The sequence below is a fragment of the Amblyraja radiata genome, chromosome 4 (assembly GCF_010909765.2).
Source record: "Amblyraja radiata isolate CabotCenter1 chromosome 4, sAmbRad1.1.pri, whole genome shotgun sequence".
Taxonomy (NCBI): Eukaryota; Metazoa; Chordata; class Chondrichthyes; order Rajiformes; family Rajidae; genus Amblyraja; species Amblyraja radiata.
Genome location: NC_045959.1, coordinates 115143338 through 115162919, shown reverse-complemented (window position 1 = coordinate 115162919; position 19582 = coordinate 115143338). Strand labels below are relative to the sequence as shown.

The 19582-nt window shown below is 49.0% G+C and overlaps 1 long non-coding RNA gene across 1 annotated transcript; it reads right to left on the bottom strand.

The window, feature by feature from the left end:
* Positions 1-2998: 2998 nt before the first annotated feature.
* Positions 2999-17334, bottom strand: LOC116971762. Its single transcript, XR_004411619.1, has 4 exons — positions 17325-17334; positions 11664-11666; positions 10538-10550; positions 2999-3088 (listed from the first exon to the last, which is right to left on the bottom strand). It is a non-coding gene; the product is annotated as an uncharacterized LOC116971762 (long non-coding RNA).
* Between the last annotated feature and the right edge of the window lie 2248 nt (positions 17335-19582).

Sequence of the window (19582 nt, the reverse complement as noted above, 5' to 3'; positions counted from 1 at the left end):
GCTCTCTCTTGAAAGCATCCAGAGAACCTGCCTCCACCGCCCTCTGAGGCAGAGAATTCCACAGACTCACCACTCTCTGTGAGAAAAAGTGTTTCCTCGTCTCCGTTCTAAATGGCTTACCCCTTATTCTTAAACTGTGGCCCCTGGTTCTAGACTCCCCCAACATCGGGAACATGTTTCCTGCCTCTAGCGTGTCCAAACCCTTAACAATCTTATATGTTTCAATGAGATTTCCCCCTCATCCTTCTAAACTCCAGAGTGTACAAGCCCAGCCGCTCCATTCTCTCAGCATATGACAGTCCCGCCATCCCGGGAATTAACCTTGTACAGAGTTTGTACGTTTTCCCCGTGACCCGCGTGGGTTTTCACCGGGCGCTCCGGTTTCCTTCCGCACTCCAAAGACGTGCAGGGTTTTGTAGGTTAATTGACTTCGGTATAAGTTGTGAAGCTTAACTGTGGTAGGATAGTGCTAGTGCAGTATAGGGTGATCACTGGTCGGTGCAGGCTGGGTGGGCTGAAGGGCCTGTTTCCATGCTGTATTGCTCAAGTCTAAAGAAGACACACCATGTCCACGGGTCAAGTTATGGACCATCACGCAAACCGACCTCCCTTCCATTGACTCCATCTACACCTCACGCTGCCTCGGGCAAGGCCAGCAGCATCATCAAGGACCAGTCGCACCCTGGCCACTCCCTCTTCTCCACCTCTCCCATCGGGCAAGAGGTACAGAAGTGTGAAAACGCACACCTCCAGATTCAGGGACAGTTTCTTCCCAGCTGTTATCAAGCAAATCAACCATCCTATCACCAACTAGAGATCAGTCGACCTCCCATCTACCTCATTGGAGACCCTCAGACTATCCTTTATCGGACTTGACCTTCCACTGAGTGTTATTCCCTTCATCCTGTATCTGTACACTGCGGATGACCTGATTGTAATCATGTCCATTCTTTCTGCTGACTGGATAGCATACAACGAAAGAAGCCTCGGTACACCTGACAATAAATGAACAAAAGTGAACAAAACTATTTTAACGCAAAACATAACAGGCGGGACCTGGAATGCACAGAGTCTCTTGCCCAGAGTAGGGGAATGAAGGAGCAGAGTCTCTTGCCCAGAGTAGGGGAATCAAGGGCCAGAGTCTCTTGCCCAGAGTAGGGGAATCAAGGAGCAGAGTCTCTTGCCCAGAGTAGGGGAATCAAGGGCCAGAGTCTCTTGCCCAGAGTAGGGGAATCAAGGACCAGAGACTCTTGCCCAGAGTAGGGGAATCAAGGACCAGAGACTCTTGCCCAGAGTAGGGGAATCAAGGACCAGAGACTCTTGCCCAGAGTAGGGGAATCAAAGACCAGAGACTCTTGCCCAGAGTAGGGGAATCAAGGACCAGAGTCTCTTGCCCAGAGTAGGGGAATCAAGGACCAGAGACTCTTGCCCAGAGTAGGGGAATCAAGGACCAGAGACTCTTGCCCAGAGTAGGGGAATCAAGGACCAGAGACTCTTGCCCAGAGTAGGGGAATCAAGGACCCGAGTCTCTTGCCCAGATTAGGGGAATCAAGGACCCGAGACTCTTGCCCAGAGTAGGGGAATCAAGGACCAGAGTCTCTTGCCCAGAGTAGGGGAATCAAGGACCAGAGACTCTTGCCCAGAGTAGGGGAATCAAGGACCAGAGACTCTTGCCCAGAGTAGGGGAATCAAGGGCCAGAGACTCTTGCCCAGAGTAGGGGAATCAAGGGCCAGAGACTCTTGCCCAGAGTAGGGGAACCAAGGACCAGAGACTCTTGCCCAGAGTAGGGGAATCAAGGGCCAGAGACTCTTGCCCAGAGTAGGGGAATCAAGGGCCAGAGACTCTTGCCCAGAGTAGGGGAACCAAGGACCAGAGACTCTTGCCCAGAGTAGGGGAATCAAGGACCAGAGACACTTGCCCAGAGTAGGGGAATCAAGGAGCAGAGTCTCTTGCCCAGAGTAGGGGAATCAAGGACCAGAGACTCTTGCCCAGAGTAGGGGAATCAAGGACCAGAGTCTCTTGCCCAGAGTAGGGGAATCAAGGACCCAGAGTCTCTTGCCCAGAGTAGGGGAATCAAGGACCAGTCTCTTGCCCAGAGTTGGGGAATCAAGGACCAGAGACTCTTGCCCAGAGTAGGGGAATCAAGGACCAGAGGACATAGGTTTAAGGTGAAGGGAGAAATTACAAGGTTAATTCCCAGGATGGCGGGACTGACATATGCTGGGAGAATGGAGCGGCTGGGCTTGTACACTCTGGAGTTTAGAAGGATGAGAGGGTATCTTAATGAAACATATAAGATTATTAAGGGTTTGGACATGTTAGAGGCAGGAAACATGTTCCCGATGTTGGGGGGAGTCCAGAACCAGGGGCCACACAGTTTAAGAATAAGGGGTAAGCCATTTAGAACGGAGACGAGGAAACACTTTTATCACACAGAGAGTGGTGAGTCTGTGGGATTCTCTGCCTCAGAGGGCGGTGGAGGCCGGTTCTCTGGATACTTTCAAGAGAGAGTTAGATAGGGCTCTTAAAGATAGCGGAGTCAGGGGATATGGGGAGAAGGCAGGAACGGGGTACTGATTGTGGATGATCAGCCATGATCACATTGAATGGCGGTGCTGGCTCGAAGGGCCGAATGGCCTACTCCTGCACCTATTGTCTATTTAGTTTAGTTTAGTGATACAGCACGGAAACAGGCCCTTCGGCCCACCGAGTCCGCACCGACCAGCGATCCCCGCACATTAACACTATCCTGCACCCACTAGGGACAATTTTACACATACACCAAGCCGATTAACCTACAAACCTGTATGTCTTTGGAGTGTGGGACGAAACCAAAGATCTCGGAGAAAACCCACGCAGGCCACGGTCTGGGCAGCCCACTCGCTCGATGTACCGGAGCTGTTCCCGGGAACCAATGTCATAAGGTCATGTGATAAGAGCAGAATTAGGTCATGTTTAATCGATAATATTTGAATATTAATGTTTAAGGTTTCCTTATTAGGTCAGAAGGTCATAATTGATAGAAGTAGTATTAGGCCATTCGGCCCATCAAGTCTACTCCACCATTCAATCATGGCTGCTCTATCTCTCCCTCCTATCCCATTCTCCTGCCTTCTCCCCGTAACCCCTGACACCCGCACTAATCAAGAATCTATCTATCTCTGCCTTTAAAATGTACATTGACTTGGCCTCCACAGCTGTCTGTGAGAAATAATTCCACAGATTTACCACCCTTTGACTAAAGAAATTCCTCCTCATCTCCTTCCTAAAGGAATGTCCTTTTATTCTGAGGCTGTGACCTCTGATCCTAGACTCTCCCACTAGTGGAAACATCCTCTCCACATCCACTCTATCCAAGAATCCATCTATCTCTGCCTTAAAGATATCCATTGACTTGGCCTCCTCTGTGGCAAAGAATTCCATAGATTCACCACCCTCTGACTAAGGGGACCCTGACTATGTACGGGGTAAGTCTTCCTGAGCTGTATGCATGCAACGTATTTACTGTACCTTGTGCACATGAGAATAAGTTTAGAAGAATTTGGGGGGACCTCTTTGAAACGTAAAGAATAGTGAAAGGCCTGGATAGAGTGGATGTGGAGAGGATGTTTCCATTAGTGGGAGAGTCCAGGACCAGAGGTCACAGCCTCAGAGTTAAAGGACGTTCCTTTAGGAAGGAGATGAGGAGGAATTTCTTTAGTCAGAGGGTGGTGAATCTGTGGAATTCTTTGCCACAGAAGTCTGTGGAGGCCAAGACAGTGGATATTTTAAAGGCAGAGATACATAGATTCTTGATTAGTACGAGTGTCAGAGGTTACGGGGAGAAGGCAGGAGAATGGGATTAGGAGGGAGAGATAGATCAGCCATGATTGAATGGCGGAGTAGACTTGATGGGCCGAATGGCCTAATACTACTTCTATCAATTATAACCTTCTGATCTAATAAGGAAACCGGGACGTGTGTCCCGAGGAGCCGCGCAGGCCCGATCCACCCGCTGAACAACCGTACAGCCGCCGTCCAGAACGACGACCGGAGGCCGGAACCTGCCCCGCTAGGTCCGAATCGCCCCACAGTCCTCCCAGGGGAATGCGGAGAAGCCAGGCGGCGAGGCCTGTCTGGGCCTAAGGAGCCTCAGCGGTGGTGGCGACGGGAGCCTCGGCAGCATCGGGAGCCTCGGCAGCCGCCTGGTCAATAAGCGTGAGGGTGAGGGGAAGGTAATGGGGACCCAGCGTGGGGTGACCTCCGTGAGGGACGGTGGGAGAACGGGGGGGGGACACCCGCTGTGGGGGGGTGGGGGGGGGAGGTGGGGTCACTAGTTTAGAATCCTCTGCCCAGGGGATGAGTCTTGTTTGTTTGTTCGTTCATTCACTTGTTCCGCTGAAGGCGCCTGTGCACACGGCAGCCAGACAACAGTCGCTTGTCTTTCTCTTTTCGTTTTCACTTTTAATTTCACATTTTCGTGAACTTTTTTGTGTGTTGTGACTGTCGGCAGAACAATTCCCCTCCGGGGATGAATAAAGTCTTATCGTATCGTCACCATTTAGCCAAAGATGGACACAGAATACTGGAGTAACTCAGCGGGACAGGCAGCATCTCTGGAGAGAAGGAACGGGTGACGTTTTGGGTCGAGGTTCGAGGGTCTCGACCCGAAACATCACCCATTCCTTCTCCCCGGAGATGCTGCCTGTCCCGCTGAGTTACTCCAGCATTTTGTGTCTATCTTCGGTTTAAACCAGCACCTGCAGTTCCTTCCTTACCATGTATAGAAACTTACAAAATTCTTAAGGGGTTGGACAGGCTAGATGCAGGAAGATTGTTCCCGATGTTGGGGAAGTCCAGAACAAGGGGTCACAATTTAAGGATAAGGGGGAAATCTTTTACGACCGAGATGAGAAAAACATTTTTTACACAGAGAGTGGTGAATCTGTGGAATTCTCTGCCACAGAAGGTAGTTGAGGCCAGTTCATTGGCTATATTTAAGAGGGAGTTAGATGTGGCCCTTGTGGCTAAAGGGATCAGGGGGTATGGAGAGAAGGCAGGTACAGGATACTGAGTTGGATGATCAGCCATGATCATATTGAATGGCGGTGCAGGCTCGAAGGGCCGAATGGCCTACTCCTGCACCTAATTTCTATGTTTCTATGTTTCTATGTAAATTGGATAGTTATATGGACGGGAAAGGAATGGAGGGTTATGGTCTGAACGCAGGTGTATGGGACTAGGGGAGAATACGTGTTCGTCACGGACTAGAAGGGTCGAGATGGCCTGTTTCCGTGCTGTAATTGTTATATGGTTATATGGTTATATGGTAACCTTTTACCTGTCCGGCTGAAATGCAGCGAAATTCCACCAGGGGTCAGCATCGTCTCACTGATCGGTGTCATTCGGCGCAGGGTTAGACCGTGAGCTTATAGTGAGTTTCACAGAACCAGGCTGGGCATTTTAACACAAACAAACAGAGCGAGAGAGAGTGAGTGAGAGAGTATTTCAGACTTCTCCACACCCATCCTCCCACCGGCCAATCCCACAGGTTTACATTCAAAGATTCCAAGCCCTTTGATATTTTTCTGAAGAATTTGACATAAGGTTGTAGGTGGTAGGAGCAGAATCAGGCCATTCGACCCATCAAGTCTACTCAGTCACGGCTGATCTATCTCTCCCTCCTAGCCCCATTCTCCTGCCTTCTCCCCATAACCCCTGATACCCGTATTTAAAGATAGTGGAGTCGGGGGATATGGAGAGAAGGCAGGAGTACTGATTGGGAATGATCAGCCATGATCAAATTGAATGGCGGTGCTGGCTCGAAGGGCCGAATGGCCTATTCCTGCACCTATTGTCTATTGTCTATTGTCTATTGTCTATTGTCTAATCTAGAATCTATCTATCTCTGCCTTAAAAATATCCCCTGACTTGGCCTCCACAGCCTTCTATGGAAGAATTTCACAGATTCACCACTCTCTGACTAAAGAAATTCCTCCTCATCTCCATCCTAAAGGAACGTCCTTTAATTCTGAGGCAGTGACCTCTAGTCCTAGACTCTCCCACTAGTGGAAACATCCTCTCCACATCCACTCTATCCAGGCCTTTCACTATTCTGTACGTTTCAATGCGGTCCCCTCCTCATCATTGTAAACTCCAGCGAGTACAGGCCCAGTGCCGACAAACGCTCATCATATGTTAACCCACTCATTCCTGGGATCATTCTCGTAAACCTCCTCTGGACCCTCTCCAGAGCCAGCACATCCTTCCTCACGTATGGTGCTCAAAATTACTCACAATAGTCCAAATACGCGCAGACCAATGCGCACAGGCCTTATGGAGCCTCATTTGTTTGTTTGTACCGAGGGACCGTGAAAAGCTTTTGTTGCGTGCTATCCAGTCAGCGGAAAGACAATACATGATTACAATCGATCCATCTACAGTGTATAGATATACAATAAGGGAATAACGTTTACTGTAAGGTAACGCCAGCAAAACCCAATCAAGGATAGTCCGATAGTCACCAATGAGGTTAATTCCTGGGATGGCGGGACTGTCATATGCCGAGAGAATGGAGCGGCTGGGCTTGTACACTCTGGAGTTTAGAAGGATGAGAGGGAATCTCATTGAAACATACAAGATCATTAAGGATTTGGACACGCTAGAGGCAGGAAACGAGTTCCCGATGTTGGGGGAGTCCAGAACCAGGGGCCACAGTTTAAGAATAAGGGGTAAGCCATTTAGAACGGAGACGAGGAAACATTTTTTCACAGAGAGTTGTGAGTCTGTGGAATTCTCTGCCGCTGAGGGCGGTGGAGGCCAGTTCTCTGGATGCTTTCAAGAGAGAGCTAGATAGGGCTCTTAAAGATAGTGAGTCAGGGGATATGGGGATATGGGGATAAGGCAGGAACGGGGTACTGATTGGGGATGATCAGCCATGATCACAGTGAATGGCGGTGCTGGCTCGAAGGGCCGAATGGCCTCCTCCTGCACCTATTGTCTATTGTCTATAGTAGTTCATCATTGCTCTCTGGTTGTGGTAGGATGGTTCATTTGCCCGATAACTGTTAGACACACAAAGCTGGAGTAACTCAGCGGGACGGGCAGCATCTCTGGAGAGAAGGAATGGGTGATGTGTCAGGTCGAGGCCCTTCTTCAGATTCGAAACGTCACCCGTTCCCTCTCTCCAGAGATGCTGCTTGTCCCGCTGAGTAAAGGGCCTGTCCCACTTTCATGACCTAATTCACGACCTTTTTTACTCGTGGACATTTTTCATCCGGCTATTAAAAACGCCCCGACCTACTTGATGCCACGAGTACCTACGACTAGCATCACGGCCTGCTACGACCTACCTACGACCTCGTGACGACCATGCTGCGAGTATGAGTCGAGGGCAAACTCGGCAGAGGTTGTGAGTTAGGTCGTGAATGTGGGACAGGCCCTTAACTCCAGCGTTTTGTGTCTATCTTCGAAGGAGTGGGTGATGTTTCGGGTCGAGGCCCTTCTTCAGACCCAAAACGTCGCCCATTCCTTCTCTCCAGTGAAGCTGCCTGTCCCGCTGAGTTACTCCAGCCTTTTGTGTCTGTCTTCGGTTTAAACCAGCGTCTGCAGTTCCTCCCCACACATTTTATTTCCTGTCGTTTGCCAGTCATGTTTTCTGCACTTTACTGGCAAAAAATATATTTTCCAAACTGTAAAAAGCTGCAAAGCTGTAATTTAATTAAATATTTTTTAATTTAACAATTAAATATTCTACAATAAAACTTGCTGGTCCTTCTCTCCCATGTGGTTGATGTACAACAGATGACTGGAGAACTGCGCCAAGGTTTGCTGTGAGAGTTCCTGTTGATGAGGTCGAGGATCCAGATGCAGTGAAAATGGACAAACTTTACATTTTAACCTAAAACACAACTTGTAACTGCTGGAGCAACTCAGCGGCACAGGCAGGTTCATCTTGTACATGTACACCATTGGTGGTCAAGGTGGCGCAGCGGTAGAGTCGCTGCCTTACAGTGAGTGCAGCACCGGAGACCCGGGTTCGATCCCGACTACGGGCGCTGTCTGTACTATTGTATGTTCTCCCCGTGACCTGCATGGGTTTTAATCCGAGATCTACGGTTTCCTCCCACACTCCAAAGACGTGCAGGTTTGTAGGTTAATAAGTGTAAAAAAAAATAGTCCCTAGTGGGTGTCGCTGGTCGGCGCGGACCCGGTGGGCCGTAGGGCCTGTTTCCGTGCTGTATCTATAAACTGAACCATTGAATAATAATAATAATAATGGATGGGATTTATATAGCGCCTTTCTAATACTCAAGGCGCTTTACATCGCATTATTCATTCACTCTGCTCACTAACTGCAAAGGAAAATCAATTACAATCAAAAGGACATTATATTAACTAACATTACTTTATACAAGGATATGAATCTGACGTGTCGGAAGGAACTGCAGATGCTGGTTTACACCGAAGATAGACACAAAATGCTGGAGTAACTCAGCGGGACAGGCAGCATCTCTGGAGAGAAGGAATGGGCGACGTTTCAGGTCGAGACCCTTCTTCAGACTTCATAACTTCTTCCCAACTGATAAAGTTTGGTTTAGTTTAGAACGGGTGACAGTAATATTTTAAATTAAACTAAACAGAAGTTAGAACAGTAGAGCACAGGAATGAACAGGCCCTTCGGCCCACAATGTCTGTGCTGAACATGATGCCAAGATCAACTAATCTCATCTACTTGCAGAACCTTATCCATATCCCTCCAATCCCTGCACACCCGATACGTGGCACAGCGGTAGAGTTGCTGCCTTACAGCGCCAGAGTCCCGGGTTCCATCCTGACTACGGGTGCTGTCTGTACGGAGTTTGTACGTTCTCCCCGTGACCTGCGTGGGTTTTCTCCGGGTGCTCCGGTTTCCTCCCACACTCCAAAGACGTACAGGCTTGTAGGTTAATTTTCATTGGTAAGAAGTGTAAATTGTCCCTAGTGTGTTCGCGGTGCTCACCGGTCGGCGCGGACTCCGTGGGACGAAGAACCTGTTTCAGCCCCGACACGCGAGATTCGATCGCCCCGACACGGGAGTTTCGATCACCCTCGACACGGGAGTTTCGATCACCCTCGACACGGGAGTTTCGATCACCCTCGACACAGGAGATTCGATCACCCTCGACACGGGAGTTTCTATCACCCTCGACACGGGAGTTTCGATCACCCTCGACACGGGAGTTTCGATCACCCTCGACACAGGAGATTCGATCACCCTCGACACAGGAGATTCGATCACCCTCGACACGAGAGTTTCGATCACCCTCGACACGGGAGTTTCGATCACCTTCGACACGGGAGTTTCGATCGCCCCGACAAGGGAGTTTCGATCACCCTCGACATGGGAGTTTCGATCACCCTCGACACGGGAGTTTCGATCACCCTCGACACGGGAGTTTCGATCGCCCCGACAAGGGAGTTTCGATCACCCAACACGGGAGTTTCGATCACCCTCGACACGGGAGTTTCGATCACCCTCGACACGGGAGTTTCGATCCCCCCAGCGCAGGAGTTTCGATCACCCTCGACACGGGAGTTTCGATCACCCTCGACACGGGAGTTTCGATCACCCTCGACACGGGAGTTTCGATCACCCAACACGCGAGATTCGATCACCCTCGACACGGGAGTTTCGATCACCCTCGACACGGGAGTTTCGATCACCCTCGACACGGGAGTTTCGATCACCCGACACGCGAGATTCGATCACCCAACACGGGAGTTTCGATCACCCTCGACACGGGAGTTTCGATCCCCCCAACGCAGGAGTTTCGATCGCCCCAACGCAGGAGTTTCGATCACCCTCGACACGGGAGTTTCGATCACCCTCGACACGGGAGTTTCGATCCCCCCAACGCAGGAGTTTCGATCGCCCCAACGCAGGAGTTTCGATCACCCTCGACACGGGAGTTTCGATCACCCAACACGGGAGTTTTGATCACCCGACACGGGAGTTTCGATCACCCTCGACACGGGAGTTTCGATCACCCTCGACACGGGAGTTTCGATCGCCCCAACACGGGAGTTTCGATCGCCCCAACGCAGGAGTTTCGATCGCCCCAACACGGGAGTTTCGATCACCCCGACGGATGGTTTGACTGCCCCGACTGTGGGTGAATAAAGAGGAAGAAGATTAGACTTTATTGCCTTCCATCACAGTGAGGCATGTGGGGAATCCACTGTGGTGGATGTTTAAGTTAACTTTTATGTAGTTGTGTATCTTGTTGCTTTTTTCCCCCTCGTATGGGTGTATGGTGATTCAAATGTCACTGTACCTTAATCGGTTCACGTGACAATAAGAGGCCTTTGAAACCTTTGGAACCCTACTCTTTAAATCATTCTTACCTGATTTGCTTTTCACTTTATCTTTTCAATTTCTGCCTTGTCTCTCCGTTTGTGGAGTCACAGAGTTGTACAGTACGGAATGAGGCCCTTCGGCCCACCTTGCCCATGCTGACCAAGTTGGTATACAGCGCTAGTCCTATTTGCTTCCATTTGGCCCATATCCTTCAGAACCTCTCCTATCCCCCTACCTGTACAAGTGTGAAGTTTAGGTTATTGTCATGTGGCCCGAGGTACAGTGAAAGGCTTTCGGCTTGATCATTATCTTTATCTTTTTATGTTTTGCCTTCTGCGTATGACTGCTTTTGCTTACTAGAGTTGTGTCAACGTGGAAATGTCCCATCTGCACTAGTCCTACCTGCCAGCTTTAAGGTGAGAGGGGCAAGGTTTAAAGGAGATGAATGAATGAATGAATAAGTTTATTGGGCAAGTATTCACATACAAGGAATTTGCCTTGGTGCTCCGCCCGCAAGTGACAACATGACATACAGAGACAGTTAGGAATGACACATCATCATCATCATCATCGGCGGTCATTCGAAACGAGTATGACAGTCCCCTCATGGAGGACGCCTGTGCGTGACTTTGTTTAACGTGGGGAGACTGGTGCACAGACAGCCACCCCACGGTCCTTGACAGATCTGGGTCAGGATCCAGTGGCATGGAGTCCAAGACGACCGGAGACCCTTTTCTGCTGCAGCCTTCATCCGCCTTCCCAGCCGTTGTGACGCTCCACTAAGGTCAGCCATCGTCCTCCGCCTGTTCCACCGTTGAGGTCTTGTTTGGATTGCTCTTTGTCAGAGACCTCCCCCTCGACCTTACCGCCATGGGTGGCCCTACCAGGAGCATAGCTCCAGACGGCATCGCTCTCAGGATCTCAGGTCCACACAAGCTTCTCCACCACAACAAGGTGACAATCCACGGAGCAGATATTGACACATAAAACATTAATATTAAAACATTATCGATTAAATAAAATACCAGAGCAAAAGGAGGCTACAGATTTTTGGTTATTGAGTAGAGCTACTACTCGTGGGGAAAAAAGCTGTTTTTATGTCTGGCTGTGGCAGCTTTGACAGTCCGGAGTCGCCTTCCAGAGGGAAGTGATTCAAAGAGTTTGTGGCCAGGGTGAGAGGGGTCAGAGATGTTCTTACCCGCTCGCTTCCTGGCCCTTGCAGTGTACAGTTCATCAATGGTTGCAGCCAATAACCTTCTCTGCTGATCGGACGATTCGCTGCAGTCTCCAGATGTCGTGCTTGGTGGCTGAGCCAAACCAGACCATGATGGAGAAGGTGAGGACAGACTCTACGATGGCCGTGTAGAATTGGATCATCATTGCCTGTGGCAGATTGTGCTTCCTCAGCTGTCGCAGGAAGTACATCCTCTGTTGTGCCTTTTTGACTGTGGAGTCGATGATGGCCCCTCACTCAAGGTCCTTGGAGATGATGGTTCCCAGGAACTTAAAAGACTCCACAATGTGACTGTGGTGTTGTTGATGGTGAGTGGGGGGAGGGGAGGGGGAGCTCTCCTGAAGTCTACAATCAATTCCACTGTCTTAAGAGCATTGAGCTCCAGGCTGTTTTTTAGGGTAGTGGGTGCCTGGAACACACTGCCAGAGGTGTTAGTGTAGGAAGATATGATAGTGGCTTCAAGAGACTTTCAGAAAGGCTTGTGTTTAGTTGTGTTTGACACAAAAAACTGGAGTGACAGACAGCATTTCTGGAGAAAATAAAAATGGTGTTATTTTGGGCCCTCTTTCCTTCAGTTCAAAGGTTCAAAGGTTATTTATTGGTCACATACACCTAGGTGTAGTGAAATGCTTCTTGCCAATGCAGCACATAAATAAAGAATACAGACATAACATTAATAAGAGATTTAAACATAAAGAACATCCCCCCACAATGGTTCCCACCATGAGGGAAGGCACAAAGTCCAGTCCCCAACCCCAGTTCACCCATAGTCGAGCCAATTGAGGCCTCCACAGTTGCCTCTACGGAGGCCCGATGTTCCTGGCCGTTCTCGCCGGGTGATGGTGCTCCGGCATCGGGAGAATCCTCACAGCGGCTTGGGACACCTGGAACGGCCGCTTCTGTACTGGAGGCCGCGGCTTCCGAAGCCGACAAGGCCGCGCCGGTTGGAGCTCCACAACTGGCGATCTCGTCGCGAGATCCCAGGCTCCCGGTGTACAGTTTGGCGCCGCCGCCCGCAGCTGGCCGCTCCACAGTCCCGCTGCTCCGCGATGTTGTTCCCGGCGGTCTCAGCTCACCGGAGCTCCAGCGCGGCGACCCAGGCAAGGCATCGCCCGATCCACGATAGTGCTCCAGCGCTGTGCCGCTGCCGAAGCCGTGGTTCTGGGCGGTTCCCGACAGGAAACGCCGCTCCAGGCCAGCTGGTAGGCCGCGAGGACGGGTCGAAACTGCAGCCCGGAGAAAAGCTGCCTCTCTGACCAGGTAGGGACCCTGAAAGGTAGTTTCCCCCTTCCCCCCCCCCCACCCCCCACATAAAAAAGTCTAGAACTCCAGAAACAAAAACACTTTAACTAACTAAAAATTTAAAAAAAGATGAAAAGACAGACAGCTGCTGGCTGGGCAGCCGCGCACAGGTCAGCGCCCCCTGTTGATTCCAAGTGCCCATCTACAATTGACTGGAATTGACTTTGCGGAGTTTTCGGCCTGGAAGACTTTACAAGGGTGGGAACGCGCTTTCGTTTAGTTTAGATACAGCGCAGAAATGGGCTCTTCGAGTCCGCGCCGACCAGCCATCACCCCGTACACTCGCACTATCCTACACACACTGGGGACAATTTACAATTACACCAAAGTCAATTAGCCTACAAACCTGCACGTCTTTGGAGTGTGGGAGGAAACCGGAGCGCCTGGACAAAACCCACGCAGGTCCCGGGGAGAACGTACAAATTCCGTACAGACAGCGCCCGTAGTCAGGATCGAACCCGGGTCTCCGGCGCTGTGAGGCAGCTACACTACCCGCTGCATCACTGTGATTGGAATTATTTACCCCACGACTAGATCCCGAGTACTACCAAGATTTATTTAATTTAACAGAGTGCTTAGTTTAGTTTGGTTTGGTTTGGTTTGGTTTGGTTTAGTTTGGTTTAGAGATACAGCGCGGAAACAGGCCCTTCTGTCCAACGATTCCGTGCCGACCAGCGATCCTCACACACTAACTCTGCCCGACACACACACACACACACACACACACACACACACACACACACACACACACACACACACACACACACACACACACACACACACACACACACACACACACACACTAGGGACAATTTTACATTTATAACAAGCCAATTAACCTACAAACCTGCACTTCTTTGCTTAACAAACTATGAATGATGAGGATTTCTGTCCTTTTTCCAACTTTATTAGGAGTTGTGCATATCAGGCACCACTTACCCTGGTAACTATAATCTATTTTGTAATATATATGCCCTTGTGGGTTCTTGGTTTCTAGTGGAATAACATTCAGACTTCTCAGACTAAAACATGTAGATGTTTTAACTCAGATGACGCACATGTGAACAATTTTCTCCATTTACAAATGAAATTGTGAAGTTAGTCGAAAAACATTTAGATTGATTCATACATCTGATGTGTAAACGCAGTTTAACATTCACTCTCTTTACATGTAGCACGATTCGGGGACTTTGTAGACCAACAAAGGTTAATGGGTAAAATAGTTCAGTTTAGTTCAGTTTAGTTTAGTTTAGAATAGATTAGTTTAGTTAATTTTAGATTAATTTAGTTTAGTTGAGTTCATTTCATTTCCGTTCAGCTTAGCTTAGTTTAATTTACTTTAGTTAAGTTTAATTTAGTTAGATTTTTTTAATTTAGTTTGATTTAGTTTAGTTCAGATTAGTTTAGTTTCATTTAGTTGTTTCATTTAGTTGTTTAGTAGTATAGTTTAGTGTAGTTTTATTTAGATTAGTTTTGTTTCATTTAGTTCAGGTTCAAGTTCAAGTTCAAATGTATTTGTTGCATGCACCATATGGTGCAGTGAAATGTGATTTACCGTGCAGCGTTACAATTAGTAAAACGACACAATACCCAACATAATTCAACACAGACATCCACCACAGCATTCTTCACTGTGGTGGAAAGCAATACAGTTCAGACAGTTCTCCTCCCTTGTTCACCCGTGGTCGGGGCCCTGACCCTCCGCAGTCGCCACTACGGACGGCCCGATGTTCAAGCCCGTGTTTTGGAACGCCGATGTTGGGACAGGTCGAGCACAGCCCGGAGATCCCAAATCGGCCACCACCGGAGACCAATAGGCTTCCAGATGTTGTATAGGCCTCAGTGCCGGCGGTCAGAACTCTTCTCCGGTGATTCCCGGCGAGGGATTGCCCGTTCCACGATGGAAGGTCCGCTCCACGCCTGCCGCCAGAAGCTGCACAGACCGAGGCTCCAAGATGCTGTAGGCCGCAGGCCAGCGGTCGGAGCTCTTCTCCGGCGACCCCCAGCTAAGGGGTCCGCGATGTTAAGGTCCCCGCTGCGCCGCCGCTGAAGCTCTGGGCCCGACTCCGGGAAAGGCCGCACCAAACCAGCTGTAAGGCCGCGAGGAGGGGGGGGGGCGAAGAAACGACAAGGATGACAGTCGCATCTCCGTCAAGGTAGGTGCCTGAAAACGGTTTCCCTCTATTCCCACCCCCCCACCACCACCACCCCCCACACAAGACATACAGAGAAACACTAAAAAAAATACTTTTGGACAAACTAACAAAAAACAAAAAAAGTCGAAACACCGAACTCGCTGCAGGCGAGGCAGCCAACTCGCAGCGCCACTGGAACTGATTAGTTCAGCTTAGTTTATTTCAGTATAGTACAGCATAGTATAATATAGTATAGATTAGTTTAGTTTATTGTCATGTGTAACGAGTTTAAAGTTTTGTTGCGTGCTAACCAGTCAGCGGAAAGACAATACATGATTATTGGACCATTCACCGTGTACAGATACACGATAAAGGTAAGGCCAGCAAATTCCGATTCAAGATAGTCCAAGGGTCTCCAATGAGGTGGATGAGAGGGCAGGACCACTCTCTAGTTGGTGATGGGATGGTTCAGTTGCCTGATAACAGCTGTCCCTGAATCTGGAGATGTGCGTTTTCACACTTCTGTACCGCTTGCCCGATGGGAGAGGGGAGAAGAGGGAGTGGCCGGGGGGGTGAGACTGGTCCTTGATTATGCTGCTGGCCTTGCCGAGGCAGCGCAAGGTGGGGATGGAGTCAACGGAAGGTTTGCGCGATGGTCTGGGCTGCGTCCGCAACTCCTTGAAGCAGCGCGCGTGGTCCGTTGACCATTCCACACGTCATTCACAGCTGCAGTCCTTCCAGGCAGAGTCATCATCATTAGGTAGTGTGGTTGATGTTAAACACAGTGTCAAGTTAACAGAAACATGAGAATGATTGTAGAGTCATTGCTTTGAGAGTGGAAGCTATCAGACCACCATGCTCACACGATGCAGAGGGGATTACACTGGGAATACAACATTCTTTGCTTCACATCTTTGTCTCTTGCCCCGCACGTCAATTTTCCACCCAGTGAACAGTGCTGCTTCTTCTTATTGAGTCCATCCACACATGTAGATTAGTGTGTTAGTACAATATATATATATATATGTATGTATGTTACCACACAGATTATGCCTGCTGCACATTCCTTTTGTCACTCATACTGAACACATCATCAGTGATGTAACATGGGGTGTTTCGGGCCTTTTTATTTTCTCTGAGGTTGAAAGACCCAAAACACCCAATGATCCCCATGTTACAACACTCATGATGGGTTCAGGAGCATCAATAGATGTATTTGTATCAATACTGCTGATCCGCCTACAGGCTTGATAATGAACGGAGACGAGGAAACACTTTTTCTCACAGAGAGTGGTGAGTCTGTGGAATTCTCTGCCTCAGAGGGTGGTGGAGGCGGGTTCTCTGGATACTTTCAAGAGAGAGCTAGATAGGGCTCTTAAAAATAGCGGAGTCAGGGGATATGGGGAGAAGGCAGGAACGGGGTACTGATTGGGGATGATCAGCCATGATCACATTGAATGGCGGTGCTGGCTCGAAGGGCCGAATGCCCTACTCCTGCACCTATTGCCCAATGTCTATTGTCTATTCTCTATCTCTATCTCTCTCTAGTTAGACTAGCTGAATGCATGGAGATGAAAGCACCTAGTGTTTCCTCCGTAGAGCCTGAAATCTGAAACATCCAGGTTCAGGAATAGCTGCTTCCCCACAGCCATCAGGCTATTAAACTCAACGCAAACAAAAATCTGAACTTTAATAGCCTACTGCACTTTATATGGTTATTTATGTGTGTATATATATATATTCAATAGTATATGGTCACACTGATCTGTTCTGTATTTATTTATGCCTACTACATTCTGTTGTGCTGAAGCAAAGCAAGAATGTCATTGTCCTATCTGGGACACATGACAATAAATTCTCTTGAATCTTGAATCTTGAGAGTTGTTAATAGAAGACTATGGATTCCAATCACTATGGGTGAGACTGATCATTTCAACAGAGTTGTTCGGCCAGAGCTGAACACACTTCTTGGCATCTGCAGACAATGGTGTCTATCTTGCCGCTTCTTGTGCTTCCTGTGCATGGTGGTGGAAACAGGGCCGCGACGTGAACACTCTTTCCCTGACCCCTTTTCACAGCTGAACCCTGAGCAATTTTTGGCCCCGTATCTGAGGAGATTTACGGTAATGGCCACTCGTCGGTACTCGGGGCTCTCGTGGACATTTTTCAACATGTTGAAAATTCTTCACGAGCCTTCCCGTGCTTACCTGCCGTTAGCGAGTCTTCCCGAGTACCTGCCGTTAGCGTTACGAGCCGCTAAGAGACGTCCCCGAGCTCCGACGTACCCGCTACGTTCATTCTCCGTGCTTACCACGAGTTTGATTTTTTTTAAACTCGGGAGAGCTCTTGGAATGAACTGGTACCGTGGGACAGGGCTTTAACTCTCTTTTGAAAGCATCCAGTGAATCGGCCTCCACTGCCTTTCGTGTGGTGTGCACAGCCTAAAGTTGTTGGACAACTTGTTCTATTTGATCTTCCGTTTGTGCACGTCAGGTTGATTGCATTAGTCGCAACAGGGCGGACCACGTGAAGGTTGCAGTCTTCCACCCCCACTGCCTTCTGAGGCAGGGAATTCCACAAATTCATAACTATCTGGTTGAGAAAGTTTTTCATCATCACAGTTCTAAATGGCCTACCCCTTATTTTTAAACTGTGGCCCCTGGTTCTGGACTCCCCCAACATCGGGAACATGTTTCCTGCCTCTAGCCTGTCCAATCCCTTAATAATTTTATGTTTCTATAAGATACCCTCTCATCCTTCTAAATTCTGGAGTATACAAGCCCAGCCGCTTCATTCTATCAACATATCACAGTCCTGCCATCCTGGGAATTAACCTGGTGAACCTACGCTGCACTCCCTCAATAGCAAGAATGTCCTTCCTTAAATTTGGAGACCAAAACTGCACACAATACACCAGGACCCAAGAGAAAGGTGGTGGAATGCTTTGGATGCTCCACAAGTCGACTGCAGCCCGCCAAGATGTTAGGCTGTTGTTCAGCACACGTAACCCGGAGCAGAGGGAATTCTGCACGACTTCCTTAAAGGAGCTAAAACTTGACTGGTCCTTGATGATGCTGCTGGCCTTGCCGAGGCAGAGTGAGGTGTAAATGGAGTTAATGGAAGGGAGGTTGGTTTGTGCTGCGATGGTCTGGGCTGTGTCCACAATTCTCTGCAATTTCTTGCGGGTTTTGGATGGAGCTGTTCCCAAACCAAGCTGCGATGCATCCCGATAAAATGCCCAGGAATGATTCGGTTAACATATGATGAGCGTTTGACGGTACTTGTCATGTACTCGCTGGAGTTTAGAAGGATGAGGGGGAGACCTCATTGAAACTTACCAAATAATGAAAGGCCTGGATAGAGTGGATGTGGAGAGGATGTTTCCACTAGTGGGAGAGTCTAGGACCAGAGGGAACAGCCTCAGAATTAAAGGATGGTCCTTTAGGAAAGAGATGAGGAGGAATTTCTTTAGTTAGAGGGTGGTGAATCTGTGGAATTAATTGCCACAGACGGCTGTGGAGGCCACAAGTCAGTGGATATTTTTAAGGCAGAGATAGATAGATTCTTGATCTGTACGGGTGTCAGAGGTTATGGGGAGAAGACAGGAGAATAGGGTTAGGAGGGAGAGATAGATCAGCCATGACTGAATGGCGGAGATGACTTGATGGGCCGAATGGCCTAAATTTGCTCCTATCACATGAATGAATGAACTTATGAACCCATGAGTAATGTTTTAACTGTAATCGTTCTTTGTTGAATAATATAATTTTCCCAGATTGTGCAAGTTGGTGCCTTCATTCCACGTACTATAACATTTCTGTCATTTTTCCTGGGAATAACCTTATTTTCCCCCTTCTGTTATTCCTCCTCTACTCATCAGGAGCGGCACAGTGGCGCAGCGGTAGAGTTGCTGCCTCACAGCGCCAGAGACCCGGGTTCGATCCCGACTACGGGTGCTGTCTGTACGGTGTTTGTACGTTCTCCCCGTGACCTGCGTGGGTTTTCCGCGGATGCTCCGGTTTTCTCCCACGTCCCAAAGACGTGCGGGTTTGTAGGTTAATTGGCTCCTGTAAATTGTCCCCGGGCGCATGTAGGATAATGCTAGTGGACGGGTGATCACTTATGAACTTGGGTAGACAAAAATGCTGGAGAAACTCAGCGGGTGAGGCAGCATCTATGGAGCGAAGGAAATGCTTATGAGCTTGGGTTGTTTTCTCTGGAGAGTCGGAGGTTGAGAGGAGTCCTGATGGAGGGATATATAACTCTGAAAGGCTGAGATAGGGCAGACAGCCAGAACTGTTTACCCAGGGTGGCCACCTCAAATAGCAGGGGGAATAAATTAACAGAGGGGCCGAATGGCCTACTCCTGCACCTGTTTTTCAGTGTTTCTATGTTTTTCTGTTCTTACTCAACGGGTCAGGCAGCATCTCTGGAGAAAAGGAATAGGTGACGTTTCGGGTCTAAAATTATTAAGGGATTGGTCATGCTAGAGGCAGGAAAAATGTTCTCGATTTTGGGGGGAGTCCAGAACCAGGGGTCACAGTTTAAGAATAAGGGGTTATTCTTAAGATTTAGGGCTGAGACGAGGAAAA